Source organism: Alosa pseudoharengus, unplaced genomic scaffold, assembly GCF_046254945.1.
Source record: "Alosa pseudoharengus isolate Yale_2024_CS ecotype anadromous, Long Island Sound unplaced genomic scaffold, YU_APseudo_1.1 YU_APseudo_1.1_scf_7, whole genome shotgun sequence".
Lineage (NCBI taxonomy): Eukaryota > Metazoa > Chordata > Actinopteri > Clupeiformes > Clupeidae > Alosa > Alosa pseudoharengus.
Genome location: NW_027468859.1, coordinates 10484060 through 10503404, shown reverse-complemented (window position 1 = coordinate 10503404; position 19345 = coordinate 10484060).

Genomic DNA, 19345 nt, shown 5'->3' with positions numbered 1-19345 from the left:
AAGAATAAAAAATGATTGAAAATCCTCGCTCTTTGGCTTCTTCCTTATAACAGAGCTTTGGGTAACACAGGATCAAAGGTAAACATGTTGTGAATTTTGCTTGTTTACCCAACTCTTCTTGTACAAGGATATCCTGAGGGAGCACCAACTACTAATTAAGATGAATCAAAGATAAAATAAAATGTATGATTGCAATGCTGCATGAATGCAATAACTTAATAATTGTTAAATAATTCAAGACTAGTGCAAGATGTGACTTTTAAGTGCAGTATGTCAGATTGTGAGCTTGTAGATTAGGCCCTGCTTTATATAAAGTGCCCATAGGTACTGTGTACTAACGTGGTGGGTTTCCTGTAATTCTTATATAACTTCAGTGTTATTTCACAATGCATTTAGGATTAAGGCTCGGATTAGTGAATAGCATGTAGCCCACTTACATGGGGAGTAAAGAGTATTATTGTTACTCAAATTATTACATTGTCAATGGTCAGTCTGAAGTGAGCTTGTGGATTATACAATGAATCATACAGTGGAGCAGAATTCCTACTGAAATTTTGCTGTCTGTGAAACATCGGTCAATACATTATTGAGACTAATAACTGTGACATCCATTCAGTGTTTGCTTGAGAGACATATTAATACAGGGAGGTTGTTTGCAGAGCGCTTACAGAACCGTATCCTCCCATGAGTCACTTTGGATAAAACATTCTGCAAAATGAGTAAGTGAGAGTACATTACCTGAAATGAAGACTACCTTTTAATTTGTAGGATGCACCAGAGCTCATTGGCAAGTGTCATAATACATTTTTATATACATTTACAAAACACTCCAAACACTATTTTTTTTTTTTTGTGGGGTGTTGGAGTATTGTGTATAGACTGATGAGAAAATAAATAAACAATTGAATCCATTTTAAGATGAGTCTGAAACATAACAAAATGAGGAAAAAGTGAAGCGCTGTGAATACTTTTCCGTATGCACTGTAGTCTGTATGTTCATATGAAGGGAGGAGGACGCATTAGACACATATTACAGCTAAAGTTGTCACTCAGCCAGCCATGCATACTCTCGCCCATAATATTCACCAAATCATCTCAGAACAGCTTGCTCTCTATCAAATGTTTTTGTTTTTAGATTCAACTTTTTAAAGATTCAACTACAACTGCAACTCAAATACAATACTGTAACATAGTTGGTGAGGATGCCCTCAAAGTTCACCAGAATCTCAGGAGACAGGTGAATCTTTTTAAGTCTCCTCAGGAAGAAGAGACGCTGGTGAGCCTTCTTGATCAGGGTAGAGGTGTTGAGAGTCCAAGAGAGGTCCAGGTCCTCAAAAAATTTGGACACCCAGAAATGTGTGACATGTATGCCAGTTTCTTCCAAGACAATTCCATTTCAGTAACCAAATAGGTTATAATTTGGCTTGTTGCTAGTCCTTTGATCTAGAAAAGAAATCCCTGTACCAAACAGCAGAGTCATGCAAGAGATCCAGGCAGTGTTTGTGCATAGATTGCCCTCTGCTGGTAACTGTGCCTTACTGCAGACAAGACAAGTGTATCACAAGACCCACACATGTTGAAAAATGACTCATCTTCAGAGGATACAGAACACCTAGAGAAGCCTGACTGTATCACAAAAAGATATTGGCCCCAGTAGCAGCCAGCAGGCTGCTGCTATTTCTCTGTTGTAACAGAGCACTGAGTGGCTGGCCTGATTCAACTCCCTCGAAGTAAGACCTCTTCAGCTTGGCACAGGTTTCTCTTTTTCACATTCTCTTTAGGCTATTTGGTCACTAGTTCTCCCAAAAGTCACAGCAAGCAATATATATTAGATAAACTCTGTTACTGTAAATTCAACAGTAGGCTAGGCTACTTCCTAGAGCCTGTCTTTCCCAGAAGGACCAAAGATTAAGGCTATGTCTCAAACTGCATACAGTACTTCTGTCTATTGCTGATGTGCACTGAGCGCTTACTTGGGTTGTGTCCACTTTTCGAATAATCTGCACTATATACTTAAACTAAGCATTTGAAGTGTGCAAGAAACAGCCTGTGTCACTGTTGAAAGGACTTAAAGGTACCGTCAGCATTGCTGGATGATGTCATGTCCATTGACAAACACCAACAAAACACCAGAGAGCTAACTCACCAATCCCCTCCCCAAACTTCCCTTCCATTTCCCCAAACTACAGTTCCTCTTTGGGTGACTGGCTGGCTGGAACAGTTGTGTTTTGTTTGGGGGACAGGCTTGCTCCAATTTATCTATTTCTAGTTCATGGATCCAGGGCTGTGTACTAAGACTTTTTTTTCTTAGCAGCCTACTCACAGAATGGAGAGCTAGCAGATCGTGAGGAGATATTTGCTGAAAGTGACAAACGGGTTAGAGATCACTTAAAATTGCTGATGCTACCTTTAAGGCACTTGAAGACCTTCTGTGACACATTCTTTCACACAAACATACGGGCATTTGTGGGCGTTTGAGGGCATTTTTGGGAGGTAAACAGGTACGCCATGCTGTTGGAGGTGCAAGCAAACTCTGCATCGCCATTGAGATCACATAGTAAGGAGCTGTCTCAAGGGTTATGTTTAGTGTTTAGTTGTATAATGAAAGCACAGTTTTATAGCTATGTGTGATCACTTCTGGCTCCTTGGCTATCAATTTGGTAACTAACGGGCTATTTGACATCTTTAGAACACTAAACTTACCGGAGGTCTAGATTTTTTGACGTTAATCACTCCTATGATGTATTGTCTATCCAAAGTAAGTGCCTGTTTCGAAGTTAACTGATGGTCAAATCAATCAAAAATCCAAGTGGTCTGTGACGTAAGTTTGTGTGAAAGAATTCACCTCCAGGTTCTGTAATTACACCTTACACAGAAAGAAGCACAGTGATCAAATTCAAGCTGTCATTTAGGCGGGCCAATGACTTATGAGTCAGTCACTTAGAATAGGCAATACACATGGCATTACATCAAACACTTCAATCAATCAGAACTACGGTTTAAGGTATTTTTCGATCTGTGAGTGGTACTCACAGAGATTGATGAGTTCTCTGATTGGTTCACTGATGGTTCAATTAGCATGACACTCTTGTCTCACAGCTTGACCCTATCACCTATCCATCTATGTCTGCTCTCATGGTGCATTCATGGCACTTCGGAATGACAAGGACCGCCCCCGTGGCTACTTTGTTTTTCCCACAGCAAGTGTTCATGTGCTTTGCCGTCGGAATGTGTGACAAACACGGATGCCACAACAAAAGTTAAAACATACACTCAATCCTAGACGCTTGTGAGAGAAAGATATGCAGCTTTCAAGTGACAAAAACAGCAAATTCCCAAGTTCACATTAAAACTGTTGGACATGAAAAGGCCACATGGACTACAAACGAACTACAACGTGACAACAAAATTGATGACGTGCCCCTAACTGGGCAACTCTGTTAGCAAAATCTAGCCCCAGTTTCCGACCTCTGACTCACACATTATGTGACGTAAATGATGCGGAATGATGATGTTTTCACTGGGAAAAAGGTTTTTCCGAAGCCCATGAACGCTAGGTCAGAGTCGGTGAGTACCACCTCCTGCGTACAACAGCAGAGATTGCAATAGCACTCACCGCCCACTGTTTGTGTCGTCCACAGCCACAGCAGATGTTTTAATCACCGGGCTAACCACATTACTCATCGCTAGCATCATCTCTGAACTCGCCGTCATGACAGGATTGATGAGCTTTAAACACCAGCTGGGCTTTAGTCCTGCTACAGTGGAGATGTTGACCCCAGACCACACTAACAGAAGATGACCCACCCATTAACGGCCACTGCAAAGAACCGCCTTTTACAATACCATCTGTCTAATGAGTTTATTGATTTGAGGCATTCCTTATAAGTAAATAATCAAAACTTCCTTAGGGTCATAACAATATCCCAGTAAGTTTTCCTTCTCTACAGATCACAAAGATACTGCACTCTTTTTCTTACTCTGGAACAAAAACTTCCAGCATATTGTACACATAGCGTTCACAGCTAAGATTCATGCAAGGAAGTGCTTACTGCTGAATGTATAGTTTAATTGCGTCTGTTGTCGGCCATAGCCACTTCTTAAAGTCTGTTCTTTAAGAATCAACTTATACAATAGGTAACTCTCACGTTTTGCCAGGAACCGGTACACATCACTTCCACACTCAGCCCCAAAACCACACCCCACACCACCAAACATTGGCCCAGGTACCAATGCCTAATGTGAAGATCGTAAAACATTACATAGCACATAGCATTCCTGAACTTAGACAAGCTATGCTGTTAAACATGGTGGATTCTGGGTAGACTTAGCTGACTTTACTGCACATAGCACATAGCATTCCTGAACTTAGACAAGCTATGCTGTTAAACATGGTGGATTCTGGGTAGACTTAGCTGACTTTACTGCACATAGCACATAGCATTCCTGAACTTAGACAAGCTATGCTGTTAAACATGGTGGATTCTGGGTAGACTTAGCTGACTTTACTGCACATGCACAGCCAGCAGAGAGCACTTGCCAACCAACTTTGAGTCCTTTTGTTTCCTTCAGAATGAAAGCGCATGACCCCACACTGTGTGTGTGTGTACAGTGACTGCCCTGGAAAATACTGCAGCTCTCTTTGGACCGTTCTACTTACAGTACCAACAAAGTGCTTGGGTGACTTGACTTTTATAATACTTCACTAACAATACGCATATTTCTGATGGGTTGCTAGTGGCAGTAGGATAGGCATTCCTTAGAGGATAATAGTTTTTTTTTCATCTTTGGTCGAATCTCTCTTCACAGTCCTCCTACTCTTCAGCACCACAGCTCTCTGACAGGTCCAAGTTTAACACCATTATTTTTTGGACAGGAAACAGGAAGAGGGAGAGGGAGAAAGAGAGGGGGAGTGGAGAGAGAGAGAGAGAGAGAGAGAGAGAGAGAGAGAGAGACCCCCACCTGTGTGTATTGTTGTGCAGACAGCACTGCTGGAAAGCCCAGTTCATTACAGCAGCATCCTACTGGGTCAGCCTGTCTGGAGTAGAGCGATTATGAGTAGGCATCTCTGCAGTCTGTACTCTTTAGATACAGTCAGGGAGGCAGGGCAGGAAGTCAGGATGACCAGCAAACTCAGAGAAGCCTGTCAAAATAAAAGCCTCCTGGGGTTGATGCACTCCAGGGGTATCTCATTTATTTCTCACATGACTTGGCACTGCAGTCATTCAAGGAAGCTGGAGGTGATGGGGGAGCTGCACCTGGCAGTCAGTGACAGTTAACAGCCTACTGTGTGTTCTTGTCATGTGGGCACTACTGGTTCAAACATTTGTCACCTTGCCGGTAAACACTTGTCACCTTGCCAGTGAACTACTGTAACAAGACAACTAATGTCAATAATATTCAATGTTCCCACATTGTCACACATCACAATGCATGAATGAATGAATGAATGAATGAATGAATGAATGCATTATTGAATGAATGAGCAAACTACAAAGTTTGAATGAATACATGATGCATCACTCATTCATAGGTAAAATTTACAATGACATAAGACCACTCAACCAAGCATCATCCCACACAAACAGGATGGACAGAAATACTTTCACACGCTCACTGACAGACACACAAACACACACGCACACACACACACACACACACACACACACACAATCTTATGACCAATTACACAGGTGATTCAGTTTTGTCAGAACATAACATTCCCACGCACCAAACCAAACTGAGTATGCTCGGTGAGGCAAACCTGTCTTGTCTCCAGACGCCAGGTCTCATCATCAGTCACATCACATCTGAGTGGCTGAACTTTAGAGAACGCGCAGCAGGTTTGTGCAAGGATAACGTGTGTGTGTGTGTGTGTCTGTGTCTGTGTCTGTGTGTTTGTGTGCCCTGGTACCATCTGGTAGAAAGAAAATAAAGACATGACATGAAAGAAAATAAGAAATCTTTGATATCCAGATGTGTCTCTGAGCCTGATGTTCACACTGATACCCTTGATATGGCAGCTGTCTTTACCTTCATGTTTGTTTATTTTGCCATGAATGACTTCATCTATTAAAGTGACATGTATGTTTCCTTACTACATAGTTCAGGCACTCAGGAATGTTGACTCCTCATTTTTAAATCACCTCTCCATCATTGACAGTGTTGGGGAAACTATAAGTACCTTATAAGCATATCTTTGCAAGCCACCAACTTCTTCATGATAGCATATGTCAAACTGCAACAAAAGCCCTATAGAGAAATCTAGTTTGGTTAAAGCTACTTTACAGTTAGCCAATAACATCTAAAATGTCCTACAACAACTTCTAAGAACATTTTAGAACATCTGAAAATATTTGTTAATACAAAGCAGTAATACATTTTGCACATGGACTACACAGAGGAACTGCATGTAGTGATGGTGTTAGACAAATGCGTTGCCAGTGGCAGGGCATGCCAGGGTGTGTTCCCATACTGTATATACAGTAATATGGGATTGTGATAAGGGTCATTCCATGTGAAATCACCCAATTTCAGCAAAATTCGATTAGATTCTGATCCGATTGAATTTTTTAATTCAACAGGAAAATGTACTTCTATTCACATAGTTTCAGTAATGTGTGTGAAATACCAAAAGAGCCAATAATGTTGGAAGTTGAACAAAAAGGATTGTTCTCCGCGATGCTTAAAATGACTTGAAGTTTCAAATGGCTGTAGTTTTGCAACGATTAGCTATACAGATATACTATTTAAGATCTATGCATAGATTTGGTCTACAAACACCTGTGAATTTTTTTTGGAGAGGGTGACCTGTCAGCCACTGGGTGATTTGACACGGAATGACCCATAAAAGACATGCACAGATAACCAATATGTGCTGATATGTTTTTATTGCTTCATTACAAATGGGTCTATCGCACATGGAAAATATGGCTGCACTGATACCTCAGCCATGAAATACAAAGGGAGCCCGGCTTGTAGAAAATCACTTCTGGTGGTTTGTGCTTCGAAAGGGTCAGGCTGAAGCATCAGTGTCTAAACTACTCACAGAACACCATCTAAAAGCTGACACAACAATACGCCACCCCGAATTCCCTGATTCTTTGTCACCACAGAAAATGTGATAACAAGTGCTAGACTCATAGTGAACCAGCTGCATTAAACTCCCCAGGACCTTAGCGGTCAAATGGAGATTGTGACCATGTGGAATAACAATGGAGTACAGCAGACAACTGAATCGCCTATAAACAGGGTTTCAGAGAGGACTATCCCAGGGCTGTTACACCAATATCCCACCCCCACTGCCCCTGATTTCTCATCACCATCCCTACCCAATCACCCGAGGTTCCCTGCAAGTATGCAGAGCCTGCCAATCTCCAGGGCAGGCTGCCTTTTTTTTAGCCCAATACCATCAGCTATTGACAGGCTGTCTTATTTTAGCCTGAGTCCTTCAGCTGTGTTCCCAACTCTTACAGCATCCAAAGATTTCTGGGCACCTTCACCCTCTCCCCCTCCTCCTCCTCCTCGTTCAGAAAGATCGCTTGAGCCACCCCAATATTGTCAGCAACAACCTTGTACTTCATATTCCCAGCCAGCATGTAATGTGACATGTGCAGTCACTGCAGTGAGGGATACTGATCCAGCAGCAGTAGGAAACAAATCGTCCCCTTAGAATTGCAAGGTTCTATCTGACATTTTTGTCAAAATTGAGTTATATTGACATATTCTTATTCTGTGACAATTTAAGAAGGTGAGGTGAGGTGATTCTTGTAGTTGTATGCATTTTTGGACATTATATCTGTAGCCCTCTAGCTCTCCATCCGCGCACGCCGCTGGCTTCCAGCACCTCCACTGCTACTCTGCGTTGTGTTATTATTGTGAACGTGAGGGTGCATCCGGTATGAAGGGAGACACGGACACAGAAGGGTTCGGGATTGTGGCAGACCGTAGTTTACTGGGCTTCATAAACAGCATCTATAAGGTTGATGGCATATACACATTTTATAACCAGTATGAAAAAATCCTTATGCACTACAGTTGTACATTCAAACGTTAATGAATCCCCATATTACATTCAAGTGCTAACGCATACCAAAACACTAACTAACTAGCACAGTAACACATAGCTTAGCACTGTATTAGTGGCCACATTACACTCGATCTTATAACATAAATAAAACATGCTTTTTCTCAAAATGACTCAGCATTTAAGTCTTCAATATCTAGGTATAAACAATAGCTCAACAAAACGAACTTTCTAAGTAGTATTACCCAAGATATTTTATATTTAATTAACTCATGAAAATAACGTGACTTACCTATAAGGTTGATGGCATATACTAAAGAAAAGATGGCGTTCTAGGCTAAACACGCATCAACCCTACGGTGTATCAAAAGGAACAATCAGAGTTAAACTAACGAAAATATAAATAATACATGGTCCTGCAGTGACACCTAGTGGCGCTACACATACACTGCCTTACATCCACCCCTTCTTTAATTGATGGCGTCCCAGCCATCAGATCAACCCAAAAACACCTTTACAGCATTATCTAAGAAAATGAAAACAATAAACATGTTGGGAATGCATGTGTGATATGAAGTGTGTGTAGTAAGTGTGTGCAGATGACTGTTATCAAGGTGCGTTCATTATGGCTCTACAAATGTCCTGCAGCTCTTTTTGCTTTGGCCCTAAGCCACAACTTTCTCCCTCTTTCTATCTTTTGCTGGTCATTTTCTAGCTCCATGACATGGGACTCGAAGGTGAGTTTTACGGGGGGATGACGATTCCTTCTTGGGTTCCTCCTTTGAGTGTCCGTCCCTTGAGTGGAGGTGGCACCACCAACAGTCACAAGCACTTCCTCTCTTCCATTCATGTCTTCTGTCCCCACATCAGCCTCCTCTGTACCCACGTGTTCCTCTTCTCCATTTACTGTTTCAGGCATAACTCTTTCCACCATGTCCTCGGTACTCTCACCCTCGGTTTCCTCTTCTGTACCCAACTCAATATCTGCTTCACCCATCTCGCTATCTGACTGGCTCTCTTCCATGGCAACTCCAGCCTCTTGCTCAACCGGAAGAAACATGCACTGAGTAAGGAGGTTCCGGTGAACCACTCTCTCTGCTCCTCCGTCTTCTGGTCGCACAACATACACAGGCAAGCTGGGTTGCTTCTTCACCACTACATACGGGCGTGCCTCCCATCGATCTCCCAGTTTCTGCCTCCCCTCCACATGACAAACTTTAACTAAGACTCTATCTCCCGCACTAAAGTCTTCACTCCTGGCCTTTCGGTCGTAATACTTTTTCTGTTGTTCCTTCGCCTGCTGAGACGTCTGATTAGCCAAGGCATAGGCCTGCGACAGAGAGTCATGCAAAGTCTGAACATACTCACTGTATTCACATGCCTCGCTGGTGGTAGGGGACCCAAAGACTAGGTCCACTGGGAGCCTGGGGTGTCTACCGAACATTAGGTAGTATGGGCTGTATCCCGTGGAGTCATGTCGTGAGCAGTTATAGGCATGTGTCATGGCATCAACATGCTCATGCCACCGGGGCTTCAAGTGCGGCTGTAGTGTTCCCAGCATGTTCATCAGGGTACGGTTGAACCTTTCGGTGGTCCCGTTACCCTGGGGGTGGTAGGGCGTTGTGTGTGTTTTAGTGATGCCAATGCACTTACACAATTCCTTTACAATCGCACTCTCAAAATTGCGTCCTTGATCGGCATGTAATTTGGCAGGGAAGCCAAACCGACAGAAGAAATTCTTCCACAGTACCCGAGCCACTGTGCCCGCCTTTTGGTCCTTGGTGGGGTAGGCCTGTGCGTAACGAGAAAAGTGGTCAGTAACAATGAGCACATTCTCTATACCACCTTTGGACTTTTCTAGAGACAAAAAGTCAACACAAACCAGTTCCATGGGGGCACTGGTATGGATACTGACAAGGGGAGCCCTGACATTGGTTGTGGGGGTCTTTCTAAGGCAGCATCTCTCACACTGTTCGCACCAGGCTTTGATCTCCTGAAACATTCTTGGCCAGTAAAATCTCTCTCTTATCAGCTGCAGTGTTCGCTCAAATCCTAAATGCCCTGAATCGTCATGGAGAGCTGTTTTGACGGCTGCACGAAACCTCTCAGGCAGTATTAACTGCTCCACCAACCCTCTATGACAGTCTCTGACACGGCGGTATATGATGCCTTTCCTCACCACTAACCTCCTCCACTCTTTTAAAAGAAGGCCCCCATTCACGCCCACTTCCATCCTCTCACTACGGCTCGGCTTTTGGTTCCTGCTCCTGTAGTGTAAAATGGGGCTGATGACTGGGTCTTCCTTTTGCCCTGCCCGAATCTCCTGTGTGGTCATAGCAGGCAGTGCCTCCATCCCCACATCTCCATATGGCTCGCTGGTCACCAGCAGCTGGTCACTTTCAGACTCCTCCATGACAGCCGTGCTCTCCCCTGAGGCCTCCTCGGCTTCCTGGGTGGTTTGCGTCTCATCCTGTATCTGTCCACTCTCTCTGACTTGCTGAGGGCAGGTTTGTAGGGCCTCCGACACCTCCTGATTGGACATGCGTGAGAGTGCATCGGCGTTGGAATTGTCCTGTCCCCTCCGATACTGGATGTCAAAGTCAAATATGGACAGATGAGAAACCCACCGCTGGCCAGTGGCGTCAAGTTTGGCTGTGGTCATCACATACTTTAAGGGATTATTGTCCGTCAGAACAGAGAACTTGCGTCCATAGAGATGGTCATGGAACTTGTCGCAGGCGGCCCACTTGAGAGCGAGGAACTCAAGCTTGTGTGCAGGATACCTCGTCTCAGGTGGGCTCAAGCCTCTGCTGGCGTATGCAATAACCCTTTCCATTCCTCCTTGGATCTGTGCCAACACAGCGCCGAGCCCCTCTCCTGACGCATCGGTCTGCAGCAGGAAAGGCAAACTGTAGTCTGGATAGCCTAGCACTGGTGCATCTACCAACTTTTCTTTTAACGACTGAAAGGCCTCCTCGCATTCAGTCGTCCATAAAAAGGGTTGGTCAGGGCCTGGGCTTTTCTGGGCCCCTCTCTTCTTCTTTCTAGGGTCACCCGAGGTAAGACGGTATAAAGGGGCAGCCATACTGGAGTAGCCTTTCACATACCGCCTATAATAGCCCGCGAATCCTAAAAACTGAAGGACTTCCTTCCGATTAGTGGGCCTCACCCAGTCCTTAACCCTGCTGATCTTCTCTGGGTCCGTCCTGATCCCCTCTGCAGACACCAAGTGACCCAAGTACTGGACTTCCTTCCTCACAAGTTGGCACTTGGAGGGCTTCAGCTTCAAGCCATGTTCCCGAAGCCTGTCAAACACCAGTTGCAGCCTTTCTAAATGTTCATTAAAGGACTTAGAGAAAATAATGATATCGTCCAGATAAATAAGGAGATGGGTGAAATTCAAGTCCCCAAAACAGCAGGTCATAAGCCTTTGAAAGGTGGAGGGCACATTCTGCAACCCAAAAGGCATTCTGTTGGCCTCAAACAGCCCCATGGGGGTACTGAATGCTGTCTTGTGCTTGTCATGTTCCGCGACTTCCACCTGCCAATAACCAGACGTAAGGTCGAGGGTAGAAAAGTACTTTGCTTGCCCTAAAGCCTCTAGAGCCTCCTCTATTCTCGGCAGGGGAAACGCATCTCTGGTGCTGCAGGAGTTCAGTTTCCTGTAGTCGATGCAGAGTCTTAGTGACCCATCTTTCTTGGTCACAACGACCACTGGAGAGGCATACGGACTCTTGCTAGGGCGGATGACTCCTGCTGCCTCCATCTCTGTCAACAACTGCCTCACGTCTTGCCACTGGGAAGGGGCTATCTTGCGATATGGCAGTCGAAAGGGCCTCGAGTCGACCAAAGGAATCTCATGCTGTATGGTTGTTGTGTGACCATAATCCAGGGGAGTCTGAGAGAACACACATGCGTTCTTGTCCAGCAGCTCCTTGAGAAGAGCACGCTGGTTCTCGTCTTCCACTGCCGCTGCACTTAGGTCAACACTACAACTAGCCACCACTTGGTCCAAACTGAGACATGCCTCTTTCTTCCCAGCTTCACCCTGCTTTTTGGCAGAGAACTCCACCACATTGTTAACGAGAACAGCATTGGCCAGACATGTCTGTGGTTTAATTGTAATGCCACGTTGGGAAAGATTCATCACCCTGACTGGAGTGCAGCCCCTTTTTACATCCACAAGGACTTTGGCGACCAAGAGATCTTGGGGGAGCTGCAAGGAGGCATGGCCTTCTATCAGGGCGGTGTAGGTCTTCCTTCGAGGGCCAGCTTTAATTTTACACCTTAAATCCATCTCTTTTCCACCAGGGATATGTATCTTACGGCCGGTGTAAACAGCAGGACCTACAACGTCATGCATTTCACTTTGCTCAGCGCTCCCCACCTTCAGTAAAGCCGTATACCATTCAGGATGTTTCTTTTTGACCTGATGCAGAAACTGCTGGCCATATGCTTCTCGAAGATGGCAATGGGAGGCTCGAATGACATTGGTTCCCACCAGCAGGGGGACTGAGGAGCGATAGTCAGAATCAGGAACGACGAAGGTAGGCACAGCCTTATACTCTTTCCCAAGAACTTTCAGGTCCACGTGCAGGACACCGTGATAGGGCACGGTCTGACCTGCTGCACCCTCAATGGGTATTTTAGAAGAGCGTAGTTTCTGCTTGTGCAGGACTGGGTGGCCTCGCCAGTAGCTGTGAGTGACACTAGTTATCTGGGAGCCAGAATCAATGAGAGCTCTGCACTCCTTGCCATTGACTTCCACCACTCCTTCATTCCTGGGACCCACTAGGGGTGTTTCATCTCCATCAGTGTTAATCTGATTTACCGGTGGGTGGGGCCCTTGCTGCATGCCCATGGTTGCCCCAGCTACCATGGGCTTTAAGCGTGTAAAGGTTGAGCGGAAGGGGGTGTGTGCCTCTCAGCAGGGGTCTGGGAGGCTTCAGCGGGGCTGGGAACTGGAAGCAGTGCTCTGCAAACTCGGGCTGTGTGTCCTAACTTTCCACACCGGTAACAGGTAAAGCTTTGGTTTGCCTTTCCCGGTGATGGCTGGACCGTTGGTGAGGAGATAAGTGGTGGAGCAGTGATTCTCAACTCTAGGTGGGACAACTTGGCCATTTGTTCCTCCTGATTGAGGGCTAATCTCTTGACCATCTCAGTCAGCTCTGATAATTCAGATGTGTGCTTTGCCTTCTCTGTTTTCACATTTCCACCACCCTCTGAGGTTACATGTACCTGTGCATATGTTTTTTTCACTTTGTTTTGGGGCTGGAACTTTTTGTTTTCCCTAGCTAGGTTTCGTAGTTCAGCCTGCAGCTCGCGGAAGCTCAAGAGCCTGGGTGTCATTGGTGCAATTCGCATATACACGTCTTCATCGGTAAGGCCCCTCATGAACTGCCGGGTAAGTTTGCCATCTCGATCAAGGAAAGGCTTACCTCCCCTTTGTTTCTCCTCCACCGCTCGCAATTTCGCCTCCAGTGCTATAGCGTAAGAGCAGGCGGACTCTCCTGAATTCTGGCTCCGCTCGTAAAAGTCTGCTAATGGGTCTAAGGAGCCCCGTGTGTCACTGTACTCTGACCTTAATTCCTCGAATGCTTTCTCTGGGGTCTGGTCATGGGGAGGTAGATTAAGAATCAGCTTTCTGGCTTCACCACTTAGGTGTCGCACCACTGTGGAAAAACGAAGGTGTGTGGGGAGCTCCATCGCCTCGAGAAGGTACTGCATGTCACGAATCCAGTCCTCCACCAGTATCTTACAGTCTGGATTTCCAGTGAAGACCTGAACATTTTTTACCTGATGAGTTTGCATGAAACCACCATAGGCTGTCATTGGAAGGCTTGGGCTGGCTCGAACAGGAGTCTGAGATTGTGCCACATATGGGTGGGTGTACATATGCAGGCTAGAAGAGGTGGGTGGGGGGGCTGCTTGAGAAAGAACACCCGCATACCTGTTCAGGTAGGGACCTGGGACTGAGGTCTGTGGATGCAGCGATTCAGGAACTGGATCAGGAAACGCTACGTGAGGGCTGTCTGCGGTAGTATGGGGTACTCCATTGGCAACCGATAAAGGCACTGATGTGGCTCCACTATAGCCTGGATCCTGAGCACTGGGAATTGGGTCATCAGAAAAATGCACTTGGGGGGTCTGCCCAGCAACAGCGGGCCTACTTGTAAAGTTTGCCGCTGGTGGTGTCTGAAAATTTGGTATGGGCATGTGGGGGACAGGGGTGGAATGTGTATAGCTTGAATAGACCTGGGGACTAAGCCTAAGAGGCTGGGATGGATAAGGGGTGGTAACTGGGTAAGTCATGGCAGGCTGCTGGACAGCTGGCATTCCTATAAAGACATGTTGTGGGGAGCTCTGTTGAGGCAGAGCAGCTACAGGCCCATGTCCACCGTGTTTGGGAACAGAGGTGTCCACCAACCTGTTTGCCTGGTAGCCTTGTTTTAGGTCTGGGCTAGTGTCAAAGCGAAGTGGTGGTACCTGCCCTGAAGCTCCAGAGCCTGGCTATCTTGCTGCATGGGCTGGAGTGTAGTACTGGTCAGCATCGGGCGCATACATTGCGGGTGGTGGCGTATGTCGTTCCAGGGGCGGTAGGGTGTCGCCTTCTGCAGGCCCTGCGGGTGGTTGGAGGCTGGACGCCCCAGCGGAGCGCCACCGCAACTTTAGGGGAGAGTCTGCATAGCTCTGTGACATTTTGCTATGTTTGCTATGTGACATGTAAATTAAATGACAGTGTAATGTAATATGTGGGTTATGAGTATATATCAAGCTGTAAGATATTAAATGTTTTAAAGCATGTACTTCAATGCAATCAGTATAGTGAATTATGCAGTTTAGCAAAAAAACATAACTGAAAAGGATGTCAGTTCAAACTTAAATTTCGACCTGAGTATTTCTCTGGACATCAATTATATGCACAATAATCACATAAATCACCAAAACCTTATTATTCAAAAATATTCCCTAATATAATTTAACTAACAGTCAAATACATTTGACATCATTGAAAATTCCTCCAATAGCAACAGTCAAACAATCAAAATTCAAAACAGTCTGTAAAGGATATAGTGACGATGATGAATGTAATACCCAGAATCACAAATCTGGTTGAGAATGTCAGTCCGCTCATTTAAGGTGATACAGTTCAGCATTCAAAACACAGGCCTGGCTGTAGAATTTTCGCCCGCTTGGGTCTTGAAGTGCCACAATCCGGGTCACGGCACCAAAGATGTAGCCCTCTAGCTCTCCATCCGCGCACGCCGCCGGCTTCCAGCACCTCCACTGCTACTCTGCGTTGTGTTATTATTGTGAACGTGAGGGTGCATCCGGTATGAAGGGAGACACGGACACAGAAGGGTTCGGGATTGTGGCAGACCGTAGTTTACTGGGCTTCATAAACAGCATCTATAAGGTTGATGGCATATACACATTTTATAACCAGTATGAAAAAATCCTTATGCACTACAGTTGTACATTCAAACGTTAATGAATCCCCATATTACATTCAAGTGCTAACGCATACCAAAACACTAACTAACTAGCACAGTAACACATAGCTTAGCACTGTATTAGTGGCCACATTACACTCGATCTTATAAGATAAATAAAACGTCCTTTTTCTCAAAATGACTCAGCATTTAAGTCTTCAATATCTAGGTATAAACAATAGCTCAACAAAACGAACTTTCTAAGTAGTATTACCCAAGATATTTTATATTTAATTAACTCATGAAAATAATGTGACTTACCTATAAGGTTGATGGCATATACTAAAGAAAAGATGGCGTTCTAGGCTAAACACGCATCAACCCTACGGTGTATCAAAAGGAACAATCAGAGTTAAACTAACGAAAATATAAATAATACATGGTCCTGCAGTGACACCTAGTGGCGCTACACATACACTGCCTTACATATCTAAAGAGGTTTGTTCTGCTTATCAGTATAACTCTATGTAATCTTAAAATTTTGCAGCTCAACATCTCAGAACTTCTCAGAACGTAGATCGAACCGTATAATTCCAAGGGGACGAAATTATGGGGCGCCAAATGTAACATGCCTTATTTCGTGGACAGAATGACTTTCGTGTGACGAAATACATATATTCATTACGAAACCATGTTACATCGTAACACCTTTTGTCCACGGAATGCACAAATTGGTTTGCATTGTGTCCACGAAACACTGAAGAGAGCACATCATATCGTGGACGAAATTGACTAGTGGCTTTTTCCTTTCGTGGACATAATGCTGAATGCAGTATTCACTGTCGTAGACGAAATGTTTGGTCAAAAGCAGTGTTGGGAGTAATGCGTTTAAGTATAACGGCGTTAATTTGTCAATAACGGAGTAATCTAATTAATTACTTTTTACAACGTTACAACGCCGTTAACGTTACTGGACGTTAAATGCGGTGCGTTACTTAGGCTACTTTGCAGTGATTGAATAAACCGTGTAATACGAACGCACCCCTGGCTCACAGCTAGTGAGGAGGTGGGTTAATAACGACGTAAGCGATTAGGATTGGCTAAAGCAGAGTCATGTTTCATGATAGCCAATCAGAGCCAGTGTTTTTACACACTTGCCAGCACACGCGCCACACACACGCAACAGCTAAAGTAGAGATTCGATGAAACAGCAGAGGTCAGGAGCAATCCGATGAAAAGTTGGCATTTTCAAGGTGGAGATATAAGCACTACTTCAAATTCATTGTGGTCAAAGGCAAGAACGTGCATGTAATGTGTACATTATGTCCAGGAGCGAAGACTTTGTCGACATCCGTTGTAAGCAACTCTAATTTAATGAGGCATCTCACACACGCTAGTGGCCAAAAACACCGATAGCCCCCTCCACCAGAGATGATAGCTCGCCATCCACTTAGCAAAGAAGGACTCGGAGCAATGTCCTCCAAGCAGCAAAAGCTAGATCTTTCTGCCTCACAACAAAAACCTATGACAGGCTGAAGTCAACTGTAGGTCTGTCGATGTACAATTTCCCCTTGGGGATCAATAAAGTATCTATCTATCTATCTATCTATCTATCTAATATATATCGAAAGTTATGTAGCCTACAAACACCTGTCTGTTCTACTAATTTCAACTGGCTTTTCAAAACTTCTCCAAAAAATCCAAATTCTTTGACATATTGCAACTTTTTTTTTAACAGTGGGCAGTTCCAGCGTTATGGATGTGACAATTGGACTCATATTGGTAAACAAAATGCCTTAGAGTGGGGGCAAAATTAGTATCAGTGAATTAATTTGCATAACTTTTAATGTAACCTCTGTCCTCTGAATACTGAGAAATCCTCAAATTTCATATAATCAATTTCATCCTAAGAATACAAGGCATTTTATCAGCGTTATGGATGTGACATGAAATGGACACACTTTTGTGAGAGATTACAGGTTTTCTACAAACTCTGTGAATTTTGAAGGAAACTGCCGAAACTATGATATATGTAGAATGAAGGAGACTTGAATGAACACAAAAAGTGTGTTTTTGAAACTATGCATCATTTTCGTAATGCATTATGTAGGAAAAACTGGCGTTATGGATGTGACGGTTTCACGTTATGGATGTGACGTGTCTGAACCAGTCCTCGACAAACTACATAAAACACATAATTAAGTAGTGAATTTTGATATGAAACAATTGAAATAGTAATCATGAAAAACTAGCGATGAAATTATTGCTTCCTCAGTGCCCACTAAGATCCACAGGAAGAATCAGGACAACAAGTCATTTAAAATATAAAAAAGAATTTTTTTTCTTTTACCGTCATAAATTTTGGTCAGTGATTCCCGGGTTACTGAAACACCAGGGAACATGAAACTTGGTGGCCACTCCCCTAAATAACTAGCCCTACCTGAACCGTTGCACCCAAGATGACAAAATATTTATGGTATGCTAGTCTCAAGAGCCCGCATCAACCTAACCCATACCCACTCATTTGTGATTTGCACACATAAAGTACATGCACGCGCACGTGCACACACGCACATGCACACACACACACATGCGCACACACACACACACACACACACACACACACACTCGCACACACACAGACAGGCAAGCACACACATAAACACATACAGACAGGCAAGCACACACACACACACACACACATGCACACACACTCGCACACATACAGACAGGCAAGCACACACACACACACACACATGCACAAACACCCACCCACATGAATGCAGACACATAAACACACACACACAGGCACGCATACGCATGTGCGCATGCAAACACACACACGCACACACACACATAAACACACAAACACAGGCACGCATACGCACATGCACACACACAGACACACAGACACACACACACACACTCTCTTATAAACAAAAGCAAACTCACATAAGCACACACTCATTTACATGCACATGAGTTGCAGGAGTAGGAGATGGAGAGAAATTGACAAGCGTGATTTATTTTTGTGAAGAGAATATGCAGGACTGAGAGGCGGTCATATTTTGTACCGCTATACGGTACATCTAGTTTATTGCTGCCCTTACTCATGTTACTCTGTGAGTATTAGCTACAGAGGACCTGACACTTCAAATGCTGTCATATCGCGTCACATTTAAAATTAAACTGTGTTAAGCAGACGTGAACGGCAGGCTGAACAGATCTGCAACAGAAGGAGGTTGCTATGTTAACTCCAGCTGCAAAGTCAGCCATATTCACCAGCTAACACAATAATCCAGTTACTGTACAACAACAGTATGACAGTTACAGGAAGATAATCGCTCAGATTTTCGTTATTAGGCCACATGAAAATAGGCTATGGCTAGGCTAATCACTGGAGGTATTTTGATATTATGTTTGTTTTGCTAATGGTTAGGCAAGGCCTCCCTGAGGTTTTGATCATCCTAATAATCTTTGAAATGTCAATTGTAAACACTAAGTTGAAATGCGTTGAAACTGACATGCCACCAGAACAGACGTTTTATCGGCTTTGAGGTATAATAAAGTCACCAGTCTTGTAAATTCACATTATGTAACATCCATAACGTCACATCCATAACGCACCATTAAAGGTTTTAAAAGTAAGAAAGGGGCACAATTTGGTCATCACACTTTACATTGATATAAATCAGCTTTGCACAGACACTATGGACATTGTCGCATCAACACTGTATGTGTAGCATAAACTTTTCCTATAAAACGTTATGGATGTGACATGGCCATGGAACTTGCTGACTTAAAAACAAAAGCCTTACAAATGTAAGGAGCTGTGCTCTTAAAGGCAAGCTGAGCATAGACATTGCTCTACCATTCCCTCGTCAAT